Genomic DNA, 21,380 nt, shown 5'->3' with positions numbered 1-21,380 from the left:
TGTGTGTGGCTGTGTTGTTTCTGTGTGTGTCTGTGTGTGCCCATGTGTGCATGTGTGTATGACTGTGTGCCTGTGTGTTCCTATGTATGTGCCTGTGTGTTCCTGTGTATGTGCCTGTGTGTGCATGTGCCTTTATATGCTGGTGTGTGTATGTGTGTGCCCGTGCCTATATGTGCCTGTGTTTGTATGTGTGTATGCTTGTGTGTGCATGTGTGTATGGCTGTGTGAATGTGTGTGCATGTGTGTATGCCTCTTTGTGCATGTGTCTATTCCTGTGTGTGCATGTGTATACATATGTATATGCCTGTGTGTGCATATGTGTGCATGCATGTGTGCCTGTGTGTTCATCTGTGCACACATGTGGAGCCACGTTTAGTGCCAGGGATTCATCTGTGGCCAGCCACATGGAAATGCCTTTACCCATCTCCCACTTGGCTTATTAGGAGACATTGCAGGCATCCCTAAACCAACCAGCACGCATCTTCTTGGCCACAGAGGTGGTTTTAGTGCCTTTTGAAAGTGGGGAGCAGCCAGTTCCCACTGGGAGCCACTGCAGTTCAACGCAGCTGTGTGCCTGAGGGCAAGTTGGGGGGCAAGGCAGGGTGGGAGTGGGGACCTGGCCCCGTGAGGCATGGCTTTGTGCTGATGTTCCTCTGTGAGCAAGCCCAGAGCGGTTCCCAGCAGGCCCGTGGTGTGGAGGTCTGTGCCAGCCTCTCCTACTGCTGAGCAGCTGGACTGGGCTGGGAGCACCAAGTCTGCACCTTCACTGGGCTCTGCTCTGGGGCCCTGGTGAGGGCAAGGGTATGGCTGGTAGGAAAAGGGTGCGGCAGCTCAGCCCTGTGTCTCCCCCACCCAGCTCTGCGCCACCCGAAGGAGGCCTTGGGGATGGCGGGGTACCGCCAAATATGAATTGGCTCTTATATAGTCCCCAAGCTAGAGAACTGCCTGACCTTTTTAGAAGGGGCCTTTGAACGCACTGCAGTCCATGCTGATGCTATTAAGTGGAAATCTGATATCTGCGTGGGTTGATCTTGGCCCCTCTCACAAGAAAAAAATATTGCTGCTCAACAGCTAGTGCAGGAACAGCTGGAGTTGGGACATATTGAACATTCTGATTCACCATGGAATTCCCCTATATTTGTTATTAAGAAAAAATCAGGTAAGTGGAGGCTGTTACAAGATTTTCAAGAAGTTAATGAAACTAAGGGAACACCTGCAAGCTTTCCAGCCTGGCTTACCTATGCGCTCTGCCATGCCAGCCAATACTTGTACAATTATTTTTGATCTAAAAGATTGTTTCTACTACAACACCTAAAAGGAGAGAGAACAAAGGGGAATGCCCTGCCACAGAGGCTTGGTCAGGTGGTGGGGGTTGGGGTGGGGTTGATGAGAGGGATACTGGGATCATTGGTGGAGGTGAATGGGCACTAGTGGAGGGATGGGTAAATGATCACTCTATGAGTCAAATGCAAACACAAAATTCATAAGTTAGTAACTGTACATCACAGTGATTCTCCAATGAAAAATTTTAAAAAAATAAATAAATAAAAGATTGTTTCTATATGATCCCTTCCTTTCCGGCAGATTGTCCTCGTGTTGCTTTTACTGTTCCTGAAACAAATTTTAAAGAACCTATGAAGAGATATCAATGGAGAGTTTTGCCTCAGGGAACATCCAATAGCCCCACCTTATGCCAAAAGTTTGTAGCACAGGCTATACAACCAGAAAGCAATATCCAGCTAGTTATATTATTCACTATCTGGATGATATATTAATTGCCTATACCGATGAAGATCAGTTATTAACTACTTTTGGAAACTTGGCAATTGCTTTAACTCAAGCCAGGCTTTTTATTGCGTCTGAGAAAGTACAATGCGAGGAGCCTTATTCTTGTTTACATTATCAGTTATTTACAGATAAGGTTAAAATGCAAAACTTAAGCCTTAGAAAAAACAGTTTATGGACTCTGACTTCCAAAAACTTCTCGGGGACATTAACTGGAGTAGGCCTTCCTTGTGTTTAGCATGCTTAAGCCACTGTTTGATATATTTAAAGGAGATTCGGATCCCAGTTCTTCTCGGACATTAAGACCTCAAGGCCGAGAGCACTGAAATTGGTTGAACAAGCCATTATGACTCCATCCATTGGATATTGTAATTATACTCATCCGTGGCCTTTATGTATTATATTCACTTACCATATTCCTGCAGCAGTACTATATCAGGATAAGCCCTTTTTATGAATTCATTTACAAGCATCTCCACAGGACGTTTGAAGTCCTTACTATGAGATGGTTATTGCTTTAATTGCCCTGTGTCAAAAATGGTCTAATTTATATTTTGGTAAAGACCCAGGAGCAATTGGAATCCCTTTTGATAAAGACAAGCAAAACTGGTGAAATCAATTTTCGGGTACTATTTCCAACCATTTACCACAGGAGAAGATTTTATATTTTATGGTGACTCATCCCTTTATTTTTCCACATAATACCTTTCAACAGTCTATTATTAATGCTGGTTTAATTACTAATGCTGGTTTAATTTTTACTGATGGATATTCTAATGGCTGAGCCGTGGTACGAACAGACACAGGCACTAAGGTTTTGCAGACAGGATATACTTCTGCTCAGGAAACTGAACTTTATGCTGTGCTTCCGGCTCCTAAATTGTGTACTGAGGTGCCCTTTAATCTCTATTCTGACAGTCAATATTTTGGACGAGCCTTACTTGCTATTGAAACTGTTCTGTATATTGGAACTTCTAATCATCTTGTACAGGATTTTTTAAAACCAGATTCAATCTGTTATTCATCAGCGAACTCATCCATGTTAGTTTGGATATATCTGTGCACATTCTGGCCTTCCTGGACCTCTGTAGGAGGGAAATGCTCTGGCTGACAACGCAACTGAAATATTATTTTTCCGAGCTCAAGCCTCTCTCCGCTCCCATAAACGTCACCATCGGAACAGCAGGAGCCTCTGCCAGCAGCTTCATATTCCTAGAGAAGTTGCCAGACAAATTGTTAAACAATGTTCAGTATGTTCTTTGCTGCATTCAGTGCCTCATTATGGAATTAATTCTAGACGCCTTTTAGCCAATGGACTGTGGCAAATGGATGTCACACTTATTCATGCTTTTGGCAATCTTCTCTATGCTCATGTCACTATAGACACTTATTCAGGATTTCTACATGCTACTTTACAAACAGCGGAAGCTGGTAAACATTGTTTGGCTTGTTTTGCAGTTATGAGTACCCTGAAACATAAAAACAGATAATGGCCCTGTTTATACTGGAAAAAATTTCGATCTTTTATACACAGATAAATATTATACATAAGACGGGCATTTCATATAATCCTCAAGGACAAGGTATTGTTGAACGAACACACCAAACTTTTAAAAATCAGTTGCACAAAATAAAAAGGGGGAGTTGTATTCTCAACCACCTAAAAATCTATTGAAGCATTCTCTCTTTGGTTTAAATTTTTTGATTTTTGATGAAGATGGCTATACCCCAGCACAGAAGCTGTGTGAAAAAATATAGAAAATAAAAGAAATCCCATCCTCTTGTAAAGTGGAAAGATCCATTGGATGAAAATGGTAGGGGCCAGATCTAGTATTGATGTGGAGACGAGGGCATGTTTGTATCTTTCCACAGGATGCCGAAAGACCACGCTGGTTGCTGGAGATGTTGTTGCGCCAGACAGAGAAAGAACTTGATCAATCAATTTGCACAGATGATGTTGGTGGATCCAACCAGCCTTGCCGAGACCACATTGAAGAAACATCTGGTCCAACAGGCATACTCTCAAGTTAAGAGAAGTCAACTGCATGTGACCCTGACGGCCTTCCTTGTACAGCTGATGATCCTTAGTTCAGCAAGGGCAGACACATTTTGGACTTCCATTCCAGATCCCCCGGTGTTGCAGTTAGCCACTTGGGGAGGAGAGCAGATTCAGTTTTATAATAATGCTACTCAGTAGGCTGGGGAATGAGGGCTCCACATATTATATGGCACCAGTCAGGTATTTCTTTCTCCGGAATATATCGAGGAACCCCTATTTGGTTAGTGAGGCATTCTTCGACTAATGGGACTTAGGGATGTTTGGGCTTATAGGATCATGTAATATATTGGAAGAATTTAACTACTATTGTTACCATTAATGGAACAGGGTTTTCTAAATGGTGTCACTTCCATAGAGAATCTCTGTCGTCTTTAGATTTGGAAACATGTTCTCCAACATTTGTACCATGTTTGTCTGCTATATGGTCCCCTTGCAAAAGCTTACAGGGCAGTTCTTGGACAATGCACAATCTTGCCTGGGTCTGTTGGCATTCTCACACACCAGATAACAGCATTTATGGAGAATGGAAGGTCGATGACGCGCCGCGGGTTTTGATGACTGAAGGATATCAAATGGAATATGGAAAATGGCCTTGGCCATGGGGAAAAACAATGATTCTTTTCCAGATAATGTGGAAAAATTGCGGCCAGTCAATGGCAACCAGGAAAAACAAAATGTGGATTTCTCTCTAGGTTATGGTGCCGCTCAAACTGATGGATCCATTGAAGTATGCGTGCCACTTCCTTGGGCATTTATGTTTGGGTATGCTAATATCACGTTACAACAGGGAATTTGGAATGTGACTTGTGATAATTGTATGATTACTAATTGTATTATGGGTATTGGTGTTAGGAAACGGGTGTTTATTGTCAAATAACCTTCATTTTTGTTGATTCAATCCAAGTTACGATGTCATTATAACTTTACTTGGAGTTGTGTTACTGATATGAAAAATAACAAGACCAAATATCCATGGGAATGAACCAAGAAACATGTTACAGGGCTTTGCCATGACGCCAATGTAAGTTTGGATCTTTTGAACCTACATCAGGAAATTGTAACTATATAACAGGCATTGATGAATTAAGGGACCCAAGTGCGCTGTCCTTGCTGGGGCTCTGCTGACCCCAGGGAGGGACAGGGCCGGCGGGGCCAGGGCCGAGTGTGCAGTGAAGCCCGGCGCTGCTGCCCAGTGCGCTCCTGGCGATCCTGTGCCTGGGGAACGTGGTGCGCCCCGGGAACGTGGGGCCACGCGTCCCGGGCATCAAGCAGGCGCGTCCTTGGGCCCGGGTCCCTAGGGTGGTGGGGGCTTGTGGCCCTAGGGAGGGAGGCAGAAGAAGGAGACGCGGGCCCCACGCTGTATGGGGCCGCAGGAAGGGGCTGAGTCTGACGCCCGCCCGCCCGCCCGCCCGCAGCCCCCAGCCTGGCTCCATTGGTCTCTGAGCGCTGAGGTGCCTGCGCTGCAGAGCGGCCACACTCTCCGCTCTCTGTCTGGGTGACTGAGGCCTTGGCCAGCTCCTGGGGAAAAGGGCGATTCCTTATTCCTGCAGCCCTGAGGCTGAGCTCTGCCTCCGCCCGCCACAGCCCTGCACCAACCACGCTCAGACCCCAGGCAGGGTGCTCGCTCCCTCCCTGCCTCACCTCTCCTGGCCTGCCCTCCACACCTCTGAGCCTTCCACCATGACCCTTCCCACACCTGCCTAACCCCGGCATCACTCTGTCTCTGGCTCTCTAGCTCTCTGTCTGTCTGTCTGTCTGTCTCTCTCTCATTCTGTCTCATTGTCTCTCTTTGGTCTCTCTCTCTCTTTCTGGCCCTCTGTTTCTCTGTTTCTCTCATTCTATCTCTTTGTCTCTCTTAGTTCTGTCTGTCTGTCTGCCTGCCTCTCTTTCTCACTCTCTGACTCTCTGTTTCTGTCTCTCTCTCTTATTCTGTCTCTTTGTCTCTCTTCTGTGTGTCTCTGGCTCTCTGTCTCTCTCCTGGCTCTCTGTCTCTCCCTGGCTCTCTCTGGCTCTGTCTCTCTGGTTCTCTGTCTCCATGTCTCTCTGATTCTGTCTCTCTCATTATGTCTCTTCAGTTCTCTCTGTCCTCCCCCAACTCTAGGTCAAATAGATCTTCTCTGCTCTCCTCCTCTCCCCTTCCCTCCCCTCCCTCCCCACCCTGCTCCTCCCCTCCTCTCCCACCCCTCCCTTCTTCCTCTTCCTCCTCCTCTCCTCTTTCTCCTCCTCCTCTACTCTCCTGTGCTCTCCTCCCCCTTCCTTCCTCTTCCTGTTCTCCTTTTCCATTTTCTCTTCTTCCTCTCTCTGTTTTGGGGCAGCCACACCCAGCTATGCCCAGGGCTGACTCCCAGCTCTGTGCTCGGATAACTCCTTGGGGCTCTGGGAACCATGTGTGGAACCAGGAATTCAATCCAGGCCTGGTGAGAGCCCGGCACCCTTCCTGAAACCCTTCCTCTTTTTTGCCTGCTCACGGAGAACAGTGACTTTCGTAGCAGTCCTGGAAGGTGGAGAGGTTACTTCTTGCGTCTACCGGTTCGTGTTCAACTGTGAGAAGAGAGAGGAGTTTGGGAAAGAATGAGGTGATGCCCATGGAGAGCTGAGAGAGATGGGAGAGGGCCCAGGAGGGGCCGGGAAGTGTTTGCTCTGGAGTATCCCCAAATTTAGCGCCCTAAAGCAAATGGAGGCCTGAAGTACACAGTATGACACAGAGAGTGTCCCGGAGCCACCAGGAAAATCACTGCAGGAGACTGGCAGGATTACATAGTGGGTAGGGCACTTTGCCCGCATGGAGCTGAGTTGGGTTTGATCTCTAGCACTGCACATGGTCCCTCGAACCAGCCAGGAGTGACCCTGAACACAGAGCCAAGGGTATTCCCCAAGCACTGCCAGCCGTGGCCTCTGAAGTTGAAAAAAAAATTGTTGCACGATTTAGCACGGTGTAGATGACGAAGACCCTCTCAGCTACACGGAAGAATTTCTGAGTCCATTTTTTGATAAAATTACTGAGGTCTAAGAGAGAGCACATGGGAGGTCAAGGGCCTGTCTCACATGAGAGCTGCCAAGGCAGCTTTGACCCAGGTTCCAACCCGGGTGCTCGGAATGATGTGAAGTCCAGGGAGAGCAGAGAGGGCGTGGCTGTGGCTGGCCGTGGCTGTGGGCTCAGGTCACTTGGGAGGTGGTGATGGCCCATTTTCATAAGATGGGCCGGTGTCTCGGAGCTGCGTAAGTTTTGGACTTTGCCCCTTTGTTCCGACTCTTCCGTGGTTTTCCGTGAGTTTCCACCACGCTGCCTTGGTGATGTGCGTGCACTCCTGCCTGATTTTCGCTCCCTGGTGTCTGGGCGTGCTGGTGAATATCACTCAACAAATGGGTACGTGCGGCCTCCTGGGCTATTTGGCCATGGCCGTACTGCCCCAGCAGGGAAAGGAACAAAGAGGAAATAAGAAGTGGTGAAGTGATCAGGAACCCCCCAGAAACTTTGCCCGCCCTTCATATCACGTTGGCGGTGTGGACCAGTGTGAGTGTGGCGTGTTTGCGAGCACCAGGCTGTTCTGTAGGTGAAGAGACATTGTCTCCACTCCATGGTCTTGCGTTCCTAAAACGTGACAAGGCGGACATGCCTGGCGGGTGTCTCTGCTCATTTCCAGCCTGAGACAAACCAGATGGTGTAAGGTCACCCCGCCAGCCATTTCGGTTACAGAAACGGATTCAAGGACCCACCCAAAGCCCACTCTCGCTCCTTCTCCTCAAAGTTCTGGAAACTGAAACCATTTTCGCTCCGGCTTGATCTACCTCCAGAAAGAACCCGAGACTCCTTAGAATGGTCTGACCACAGCGATTGGACGGGGAAGGACCAACCCAGGCACAGACACTTGCAGACACTTCTTCCTGAAAGGGACAGCAGGATGGCATGGGTGGGGGAGGGGACATCCTTTGTCGTTCTCACGGAAAAGTTTAGCGGTGACTTTAGCGATGAAAAAAGAATTTTGCAACACAAAACGTCCATGCATGACAGGCCAGAGGCGTGTGAGTAACACTGGTGAGTAACAGTGAGCATAGTAGGGTAATGATGTGAGTGAGAGAGTGGATGAAAGGGTAATGATATGAGTGTAATGGCTATAACAGTGTGAGTCAGGGTGTACTCACACATAGTCACAGTGTGAGTAAGGGTATAATGGCTACAGACTGATGGCTATAACGGTGCGAGTAACAGCGGAGTGGTGTGGGTAATGGCATAAGCACGGTGACAGTGGGAGTTGAGGGTGAGTGAGGGGGTGAGTAATGGTGTGAGTAGTGGTGTCAAGGCTAACGGTGCAACCGCTGTGAACACTGTGTGAGTTACTGTGACTGATGGTGCAGTGGCTGAGTAACAGTGTGAGCAATGGCTGTGGTTAACACTGCAGGTAACAGGTTGAGTTCTAGGGTGAGTAATGGTATGAGTAATAGTGTCCTGCCTGAGTCTCAGTGTAATGGCTGTGAGTGATGGTGTGAGGAAAGTGTGCGATGGAGCGAGTAACGTGGGTCAGTACCAGGGTAACAGTGTGAGTAACACATGAGGGTAACATTGTGAGTAACAGGTTGAGATCTGGGGTGAGTGACAGTATGAGTAATGATGTCCAGGCTGAGTAGCAGTGTAATGGCTGTGGGTAATGTGTGTGATGGTGTGAGGAAAGGCTGCAATGGTGTGAGTAACGCAGGTCAGTACAGTACATACAGATGACATAAACAGAGAGATACAACATGATGACATAAACAGATGTGACATACAGATCACATAGCATGCAGATACATATAGATGCCATAAACATACAGATACATACAGATGACATAGAGATATGACATACAGATACCATAAAGAGATACAACATACAGATGACATAAACAGGGATACAACATAAGGTGTCATAAACACAGAGATGCAACATACAGATGCCATAAATATACAACATACAGATGCCATAAACATACAGATATATACAGGTGACATAAACATAGAGATGTGACATACAGATGACATAAACATAGAGATACGGCATACAGATGACATAAACAGAGACATATGGCATACAGATGAGATAAGCAGATGTGTGTGGTATACACATATGACATATGGATGACATCAACAGAGATAGACATATGGATGACATAACATGCAGATACAAAAAACAGATACAGAGCGATACAATATAGAGATGACAAACATAGAGACGGTGATGGGCATGAACAGAAACCTAAATACACATGTAGACGGTGATGGGATAGAGATATAGAGAAAATGGCGACAGGCATGATATATGATATGACAGAAACATTAGATACGGCAGAGAGATGACACTAGCCTGGAGATGGTGACAGAAACATGCACAAGCATGTGACGTGAGAGGTCACAGATACACATATGGGTGGTGACAGACACCACAGAGTGGCAGATATGACCTCTGCATGGTGATGGGCATGGCAGAGACACACATGCTGACAGAGATGATGTAAACGTGCAGAGGTAACATATTGTGACATGAATATGGACATGGGGTTGGGACTAGATCTAGATGGTGACAGACAGGACTGATGTACTGATGATGACAGACAGTGGCCTGGCGTAAAGCTGGTGACAAGCATGACACCCACATACACGCAGAGGCTGATATGATAGTCTTAAATGTTGACAGATGACATAAACAGATATGACATAGTATATAGCTGAAACAGATGGCATGAAAGAGATAGTGACATGGCATAAGCATGGATGAGATGGTGGCAGATATTACACAGATACAGATGGTGGCAGACGTAACACAGGCATGGAGGTGTGACATAATTGCAGTGATAGGACACATGGATGGTGACAGGGTGTCAACATCAATGCAGACATTGATCAATAGGACACAGATATAAATGGTCGGTCACAAACACATAAACACATCGATCTGACATATACATGATATAACACAAATGGTTACTTGGGATAAACATGACGGTGACTGACAGGACATAGAGGTGGTGACACAGAGGATGAAAACGTCAAGATGTGCCATAACCACGGAGACAGGATGGACGGATGACATAGACCTGTGGATGGTGACAGTCGCAGCTTCGGGCAGGGACAGATGTAGACCGAGCTGATGACCCACAGAGACAGAAGACTCCATCCACAGGCAAATGTCCACAGGCGCCCACACAGACAGGGCAGACAGAGACGCAGAGACTCGGGCTGAGAGTCTCTGCTGCCCAGCAGGGTGGGTTCTGAACCCTCAGCACAGCTGGGGGCCAGGCCTTGAGGTGGAATCGCCTCTACGAGCAGCCATGCGACAGCTGAAGAGAGAATGGCGGGGACTCAGGCCGGCTCGCGTCCGGCCCCTCCTTGCAGGGTTCATCTCCGGGGGCTGTGGGAGTGGCCCCTGAGACAGCTCTGTCTCCCTGTCCCGGCCCTGCTGCTCCCCTAGATGTCAGGCCCCCGGTGCTTCCAGGACACCGTGGTTGCGGGCAGGGTGGGCCCCTGGGTGACCTAAACACCGAGAAGGCCCAAAGTATTTGCCCCTCCCCCCACTGTTCTTAGTTTATTATTTTCCCTAGATTTTTATGGAATTTTGGAAGGGTGGAGAGAGGGTAGAGAAAAGTAACATCTGCAGAGATCCGAATTCCCGAGGGTCCCACTGGAACGCATCCCAGTTTGCCAAGAGCACCGGGGTCGAAGGGGGCCGCAGTCCTAAAACTCTGATAGAAACGTTGATGCTTTAGCAGGTTTGAAACTGCGGCCCCTGACCCCCAGGCCTGGCCGGAGCGAGGCTGCATCTATATAATCGATAGAACCCCCTTCCTGGGGCGCTGCACCGTACAATCCTGCAAACTGCCATCCTGCAGCAATTCTGAACTCTTTCCATTGTGCATACGTACACACACACACAAACACACACACACACACACACACACACACACACCTCTCCGAGGTGCTTCACCATGCAATACTGCAAACTGCCATCCTGCAACAATCCCGAACTCTTTCCATTGTATTGTACACAGAGAAACACAAACACCCCAAACCTGAATTCTTTCCATTGTGCGTACACACAGACACACACACAAACACACACACCACTCCTCCCTGGGGTGGTGCACCATGCAACCCTGCAAACTGCCATCCCACAACAATCCTGGACTCTTCCCATTGTGCATATGTGCATAAACATACATACACACATACCAATCCTAAACTCTTTCCATCGTGCATACACACACAAACACACCTCTCCCTGTGGTGGTGCACCATGCAACCCTGCAAACAGCCATGCACACACACAGACACAAACACACACACACCACCCCTCCCTGGGGTGCTGTACCATGCAATCCTGCAAACCGCCATCTTGCAACAATCGTGAACTGTTTCCATCGTGGATACACACACAGACACACACAGACACACACACACCTCTCCCTGGGGTGGTGCACCATGCAATCCTGCAAACTGCCATCCCGCAACAATCCTGAACTCTTTCCATTGTGCATATGTGCATAAACACAAACACACACACGTACACACACTCACCAATCCTAAATTCTTTCCATCGTGCATAGACACACACACACACACACACACACACACACACACAAACGCCCCGAGTGTCAGTGTGTCGCTGCAGCCGCGCGCCCAGAGCAGGCGCCTGGAACTCCCAGGGTGCAGGGGCCGCTGGCCCGTCTGCGGAGCCCTGGGGTCCGGGGCGTGCGCCCTAAGCCCCCGGCCTGACTCGGCTCCAAGGCCTAGTTACGGGCCCGCCTCCCCGCTACCGCCCGGAGCCCACCCGGCACACCTCGGTCCGCTCTCCCGGGCCGCGCTTTAAGCCCTACATCTGGGGGGCCCGACTCCCTTTCTGTGCCGAACACCCCTTGCTTTGGGAACCGGGCCGCCAGGCCGCCACTCAAGCGCGCCCCGCCTATCGGAGCGCCTGGGCCCCGCACGGCCCGCCTCTCGTTCCGCTCAACCAATAGGAGCGCGGCTCGCTTCCATACCTCCCGCCCCCTTGTGGTCCGCCTCCGTGCCCGGAACCGGAAGACGGGGCCGGCCTCTCCGCGCCGCGCACCTCCTCGGGAAGGTCCAGAGGGAACAGGTGTGGGGCGGGGGGCGTGGCCAGGAGAGGCCGCCCCACGAGACTTTGTGACGACATCACGCTGCGCGGCCCCGCCCAGGAAGGTACGAGCGTTTTCAGGGTCTCGTTTGTGACGTCATCGACAGTGGCTTGGCCGCTTCATGGAGCGCGCCCACGGCCCCTGGCGCGCAGTGACTGACAAGGGACCGGCCAAGCTTTGTACTGGACTCGCCCCGGCCCTTAAGTGTGTCCGGAAACCGAGGGGCCGCGTTCCGGTCCCCTCCGCCCCCCGGCGAGCCCGCTGAGCCCGGACGCCGGCCCTTGGCTGCGCCCCGGAAGTCGTTGCCCCCGCTGGCCGGCGACCCCGGAAGTGGTTCCCTGCGCCGGTTTCCCCGTTGCCCCTGGCAGCCAGAGCACACACTGAGCGGCTGCGCCCCCTGCCGGAGGGTGAGCGCGCCCCGCCCGCAGGATGCTAGCTGGCCCCGGGCCCAGGTACTGCCCCGCGCAGGTGACGTCGGAGCCCGGGAGGCGGGCGGGGGCGGGGCGGGATGCACTAAGGAGGCCGTCCAGCAGCATCCTTGCATCCCCGCATCCCCGACTCCCTGTATCCCTGCACCCCAGCATCCCAGCCCCGGGCGCTAGCTAGCCCACGCGGGTACCAGGCAGAGCCGAAAACGCAGCACACTCCGGGGTCCCGAGGTGAAAAGGCGTAGATGGAAACGAGAAGGGGCGTCCGATTCTGTTTTATTCGAGATGGAAACGAGGAGGGACGTGTGAATCACTTTATTCCATCCAGTAGGGTTGATTTTCTGGTGGATGCAGGGCAAAACGGGGTACGGTCCTCATTCTACTGGCTCTGAGCATGTTCTGATCCTTACCATTTGCCAGTCCTTAAAGGTTTGGTGGGAATAACCCGGAGGGAACCCCATTTCTCACGCGCCTGGGGGTCAGTGAGGCAGATGAGGCAGGACGGAGGGTCTCTGTTGGTTGGCATGTCCCAGCTCTCCTGTGTTTTCAGGAATGGAAGTTGGGAGTCTGAGGACGCTCAGATTCAGAGAAAGTAGAGAGCCTCAGTTTATTAGCCTATTAGCTAATGGGCTCCTTTATTAGAAAGGAGGAAGAGAAAACAAAGGGAGAGGGATTGACTACTCTGGTGCTGAGTTGTGTGGTGTTGGAATTATGTGCATGTGTAAACAGGACTCCTATTGTGGGAAACCACATAATTTAAATGAAAATATTTCAAAGTAAAAGCCTAAGTACCAAAGGAAAAAAAGTAGAAGAGAAAAAGAAGAGAAACTCCCCAGGTGGGAAGGAATGTAGTTTATGTTGTGGGGTTTTCATAGGGAAACTGGTGCAGACTTTAGATATAAGGGGGGTTTCCTGCAGACCCTTTGAGATGGAAATTGGGTTCCTGGCAGATCCCTGTCAGGCTGTTTTCCCTAGGTCTCTCCCATTATCTCAGCCTCCCTGGAGCCCTAACTCTGGGGCAGAATGTTTGGATGGACCTTGTCTAACTCCCATTTGATCAGAAAAGGCCTGGGATTTGCGGGAAGTCAGAAATGTGGGATGCGCCTGCCCTGCCCGGGCCTGCTCCCTGTGGCTGGAGCAGACACCAACGCGCTCTCAGCAGCGCTGTGCGGGGAGGGAAGTGGGTCTCAGTACAGGGAAGGTCGTTCTTGTGGTGCTGCACAGACACACACATGCCCACCGACACACACATGCCCACATAGACACAGGTACAGACAGACTCACACAGACACAGGTACAGACTCACACAGACATACAGATATTCCCACATGCAGCACAATCACAACATGAAATTATATACAGTCTCACAACATGCACACATAGAGACAAAAATTGACAAAAATTGACAAAAACACATATATACAGATATGTAGATAACCACACACAGATATGCAAGATACGTACACACAGACATATACACAGAGAGATACACACAGACATATAGAGACATACATATATAGAATTATACATAGAGGCTTAGTTATGCACACCCAGACATATTTATAGACAGATGCACACACACCATATAAATAGACACACATGGACACCCAAACATACTGACAGACATATACAAAAACACAGACACTCAGACAAACACAGAAGAACACATGTGCATACACACATGCACACAGAGACAAAGAGACACACAGTCAGATACAGACCCAAAGAGATATACACTGATTTATGCATAAACAGACACGTGAACACACAGACACACAGAAATGCATATGCGAACACATAGACATAAACACAGACATACACAGGCACACACAAACAAGCATATCACACAGAGAGACATAGACATGTACATACTGCACACATAAGCACAAATAAACATAGAAATATACACAAACAGACACACAGGTATATGTATTGATACAGACACATGCATACACAATTAGGCATACACAAACCAGAGACGCAGATACACATACACATACATAGTCAACACACAGATACATGCACAAGCACACAGACAACACACATAGGCACACATGGAGACAGACACAGACATATCTCACATATGCACAGACATGAAGAAACACGCAGACATTCACACACACTTGCGCAAACAGATATAGACATAGACACACAACTACGTGGACCTACTGTGACACATAGACATATATAGTGACAGATACATGCATACATAAGACATACAGAATCACAGAGACACACAAACACACAGACAACAGTTATACACTTAAATGTGTAAACAGAGACACATGCACACACAGACATATACACAGACACATGCACACACAGATGTACACATAGAGACAGTTATATAGACAGGCATACAGATAAACACACATGCACACAACACAGACATATACACATGCACAGTCACTGAGACGCAGATATATACACAGAGGTGCATGAACACTCTCCCACTCAGACACACAGACATACAGACAGAGACACACAGTCATACACAGATACATACAGAGACAAAGAGAGATGCACACATATAGACAGACGCAGACATGCACACAGACATATACAGATACACATGTATACAAAGACATACATAAGCACAATAAATAAACATACACACAGGGTCACACATATGCATACACAGATACAAATACAAATACACGGAATCACACATAGACACGTTTATATAGAGATAAAATTATATACACAGAGACACAGATATATGCAAAGACAGACACATGAACACACACGCACACAGATATATATACAAACAGATCTATAGACAGATATATACACAGACACACATAGACATACACAGACACAGTGCTCAAACAGAGTCACACACCAAAAGAGAAACATACACAGATATATGCATAGACACACAGACACATGCACTCACAGAGACATACACAGGCACTCAGAGGCATATCCAAACACACTGAGACATGCACAGGCATGTACACAGACACACAGTTATATATTGTCATAAACCGACACACAATGCACACAAGCAGAAAGACACATAGACAACCAAGACTTATAAACAGAGACATACACACACTTAGACACAGATACGCATTTGTGCACATACAGAGATACTCAGACATAACACACACAGACACACAGAGACATGTCACAGATACATACACAGAAATATATGCAGACATGACCCCCCATACCCACATATAACACACAGACCGATACAAAGATGTACACACAGAAGCACAGACACGTGCGCATGCACACACAGACACACAGATATACTAAACACCTCCATGCACTAAAGGCAAACACACACAAACATATACACAGACACATAAGACACATGCACAAACACCCGCATGAACACACAGATACACAAATGTAAGAACAGAAACACACATTTACAAATAAACACAGAGACATATACACAGACACATGGACATAGACTTGGAAACAGTTACACACATGCGCTGCACATAGTCACACACACAGGCACACAGACATGCACAAACATACAGACATACACAGGCACACTGCAAACAGACACAAATAGATATGTACAAAGACATACAGACATAAACAGAAACGTGGACATATACATAGATAATTTTACGCACGTGGCACAATAGTCATAAATGCATACACAAACACAGATATACACAGACGTGCACATATATGCAGACATACACAGACAAGTACTGCAAACACACAAACACATAGACACATGCACAAAGAAACACACATATAGAAACATACACATGTACACATATACATACAGACACAAAAATATAGACACCAGATATATACAGTCTGACACAGACACACATACGTGAACACACAGACAGAAACACAGAGACTCACACAGGCACACACGTACACACAGACATACAAACACAAACATACGCAAACACATACAAAGGTATATACACAAACATAGAACACACACGCACACACAGACAAATATAGTCCCATACAGATACAAATATAGACATACAAACAAGAGAGACTAGTCTAAGTTTAGGCTCCGTTTTGCAGTCTTGCACATTGATTTTAAAGAATAATTTGCACATTTTAATATTACTAATATTTCAGGTTTTTTGCGCACACGTGGTTGTGGTCAGGGCTCACTGTTGGCTGTGCTCAGGAGTCACTCCGGGAGAGGCGGGGGGCCTGGGGGATGTCGGGGATTGAACCTGGGTCTGTTGCATGTAGGGCAGACAGACACCTTCCCACTGTCCTGCGGCTCAGCCCTGGTCCGATCTGTACACTTGACTATGTCTTCTGAGCTGCTCTGTAAGCTTTGTGCTGTGCCCCTTCCTTGCAGTGGGGTCTGTGCACCAGAGTCTCTGTACATTCTCCCGTGACTGCAGGCTCACTCGTGCCGGAGTGTTTAGAGAAGAGGCAGCTGTTTCCCTGTCACGGGAGCCCCGGTCCGTTGGGTCCCTTGAAGGAATCTTTCTCCTTCTGCCTTGACTCAAGAGGTAGGTAGAAACGTCTCTTTTTTCCTCAAGAGATGGACACATGGAAATGCATAGACACAGATACATGCACACTACTACAAACAGACATATCCACAGAAACACAGGTACAAACACATGCACACATAGACATATACAGAACACTTAGAAGTATATACACACATTTGCGTAGACACACATGCATACACATGACAAACACAAAGTCACACAAGTACACAATTAAGTACACACAGAGACATAAGACACATCTACTCGCACAAATGGAGATATATACAGACAGAAACACAGGTGTGCGCACACAGACACAAGCACATGCTCTCACAGACAGACACATACTCAGACATATAAAAATAGAACACACACATGCGCACACACACATACATATACAGTCACATACAGACATATGTAGTCACTCACAAACACACATGTGCACACAGACTGACACAAAAGATGTATTCACAGACATACAGATGTATTTACCAACATACAGAGACACAAAACAGATATACACATACACATCATAGACATATACGTATACACAGACCAACACACATGCAAACACAGTCATATATATAGATGCACAGATATTTGCATATATATAGATACCCATGTACACATAGATATATACATAAACTCAGTTACACACATATGCACATGAAATACATATATACTAGCATACATTGGTAGACACACATGCACAGACACATATACAAATAGTCACAGAGTTATACTATGACACAGACATGCAGGATGCACAGGTAGACACATATGAACACTCACAGACATACATGTACAGACACAGACATACACATAGACATACACATACACATATTAATTTACAGGGACACACAAACATATACACAGAGCTACATATATACTCCAGCATAGACAAACACATACACACAGAAGCACAGACATGCAAACATGCTCACACAGACACAAAAGAAATATACATACAGATCTCACAGACATACACAGAAACCCATGTCAACACAGACACACTCAGACATATACAGAGACACTCAGAGACACAGATATATGGAATACACACACAAGCATGCAAATACACAGACATGCACAGTCAACACAGACATATACACAGATAAAAATATAATCACATGTATAACAGACATCTGTAGACAATACACACATGTAAGCATATACATTTACAAATAGAGACAGACATATTCCACACACATACACACATACATAGACACATGTATGTATACAGAGATATACAAATACACACAGACATATTCAGAAACACACATAGATACCCACAGATGTGTACACAGACACAGACCTATAAGCTTACACAAATGCACATGTGCACACATAGACATGCATATACACAGACACAGAAATATACCAACATGTTGACCCACAGATATCAGAGATATACAGACTCACACGGGGGCACACACATATAGAAATATACACACAGAAAGAGACATATATACTGACATATACACACAGACACAGATATAGACAGACACACAATGCACACAGATATATATACAAATACACACATAAACAGTTAAAGTTATGTAAATAGACTCAATCACAAAACACAAGGAGAAACACAGTCACACCTGTGCCACATATATACATATACAAAGTTATTTGCAGACACAGGCATGTGCACTTACACAGACATATTTACAGGCACACATACGTACATACTGAGACAAGACGTATACATAAACACATAAATGCACATACACACAGAAATGTATGCATTGACACATTCTCACAGACACATGAACACACAAATATGCACAGAATGTAGATAGCCATAGATATATAAATAGATACACAGTCAAATGCACAGAGTGGCACTGACATACACAGACACATGCATGTATACACACAGACATTATACACATATAAAGTCACATAGATTCCACAACAACACATCATATATGCAGAAGCACACAGGCCTTTACAGACACACATACATACATGGAAACACAACATAGACACACAGACACATGCACAGACTAACAGATATATACATAGACACGTGCACATAGATGCATGCACGCAGACATTTATACAGACACTGGCATATAGACGTACAGACACATATAAACCTACAAATGCACACACATACACACTCATGCACACATAGCCATACAGAAGCACAGAGTCATATAGATTGAGACAGAAATACACACAGATATACACATACACAGTACATGTGCAGACAGAGATACATATAGACACACACTTGCACACACACGAAAAACAGACAGATATATATATATATATATATATGTATATATACACAAGACAAAGACTCACCCAGGTACACAGAGACACAAAGGTATATGCATAGTCATACAGACACAGTAACACATAGACACATATGTACAAACACACAGACTTATGCAGACATATACACAGACAAACTGAAATGTAGACATAACAAAGACATATATACATGTGCACACATATATAAAGACACAAGTGCACACACAGACATATAGAGACTCACACCCGTGTGCACACGTGAACTAACATATAGAAACATACACCTGTACACACATAGAAAAATAGACTGATATATACATAGACACACATCCGCACAGACAGACGTATACATAGACACAGACACACAGATATATACATAGACATACAAACACGTGCATGTACAGACATGCACACAGATAAAAATGGATACACATGTGCAACACACCAGAAAACAGATACACACACGTACATGCAGTAACAAATGCACACATAAACATAAACTGACATACACAAATATAAATCCAGAAACGTACAATAGAGACACATAGATATATGCACACTGAGGGTCTAACATACAAATACACACAGGCATATACATAGATATAAATCCACATAGGCACACACAGACACACACACAGACACACAAACAGACATACATGCAGACTCAGAGATGCATAGACGTATAGACATACAATGTGCCCACTCACAGAAACACAGAGACATGCAGATATATACACAGACACACTCTCCTACAACACAGTCACAAAACGGACTTATACACAGAATCACAACATGGACACACACACAGACATATACATAGACACACAGACATATAAACAGCTGCACGTATGTGCACAGAAATGTTTGCACACAGATGTGTACACAGACACATGTGTACAACACTGACACCCAGAGACATTGACACAGTGATATATATATATATATATTTGGAAACACAGGCTATACGCAGACACACACATGTGTACACACACAAGGACACAGACATACACAGACACACACAGACCTAGATATAAAACATATCCATAAATACACCTAATGCAAACACAGACCTCTACACAGGCCTATACCAAGACATACACATAATTACACATAGAAATATAGGCTGACACAGACAATATACACACATTCATATGCAACACTGTCACAACACGAACTTTTACCACAATCACAACATGCACACGAGACATATACAGTCACATACATGTTTACAGACACATGTGCAGACACAGACATATAGTGACTAAATACACACAGACACACATGTATACAGACACATACACATACACTGACAGTCTCATAGATTCCCAAGACGCAGAAATACTTACACTACACATATACATAGACTCACAACCACAATGACACTAACATATACAGTCATATACATAGACACACATACGCAAACACAAACAAGCACACACAGATATATACACAGATAGACACAGACATAGACATAGAATCACACAGACATGCAAATATTTACACAGAAAGCCCCAATGCACACACAAATACACACAGTCATATGTGAAGACATACACAGACATACACCCATTACAACAGTACAACACGGACTTATACACAGACTCATAGCATGCATAGACAGACTTATATATAGGTGTACAAAGAAATATACAAGCCACACATTTGTACACACAGACGTAAACAGACACACATGCACAAATACTGAGAGACACAAATTCACACACATATATACATAGAGACACCATGATATGTGCAGAGGCACAGGCATATTCGCAGACCATACACAGACACACAAGTACACGCATATACACAGACACAGACATTGACACAAATATATATACACAGATATACACAGTACACACAGATATACAGACAGGCTTATGCGAAGCCACACACATAATCACACACAGACTCACATATACATATACACGGGCACACATGCAACACACAACTCGGTCTGATGCACAGATAACATGCGCACACACAGACACAGACATATACACACACACCCACATAGATACTGTTACACACATGCGCACACAGAGATACACAGAAATTCATAGACAGATGTGCACATTCTGACACAGAGACATAGACACAGATACACACACATATATGTATATAGACACAGATACAAGACACAAACATGCACAGACACACACATGCGGCCGCAAGCCCACACATTCATATACAGACACACAGACATATAGACACATGTAGGATAACATTGGTTTGTCCTTTCTCCCTCTTTTGTGAACCCACAGACACACAGTAAAT

This window comes from Sorex araneus, chromosome X (assembly GCF_027595985.1).
Source record: "Sorex araneus isolate mSorAra2 chromosome X, mSorAra2.pri, whole genome shotgun sequence".
NCBI lineage: Eukaryota > Metazoa > Chordata > Mammalia > Eulipotyphla > Soricidae > Sorex > Sorex araneus.
Note: the sequence above shows the minus strand (reverse complement) of the source record.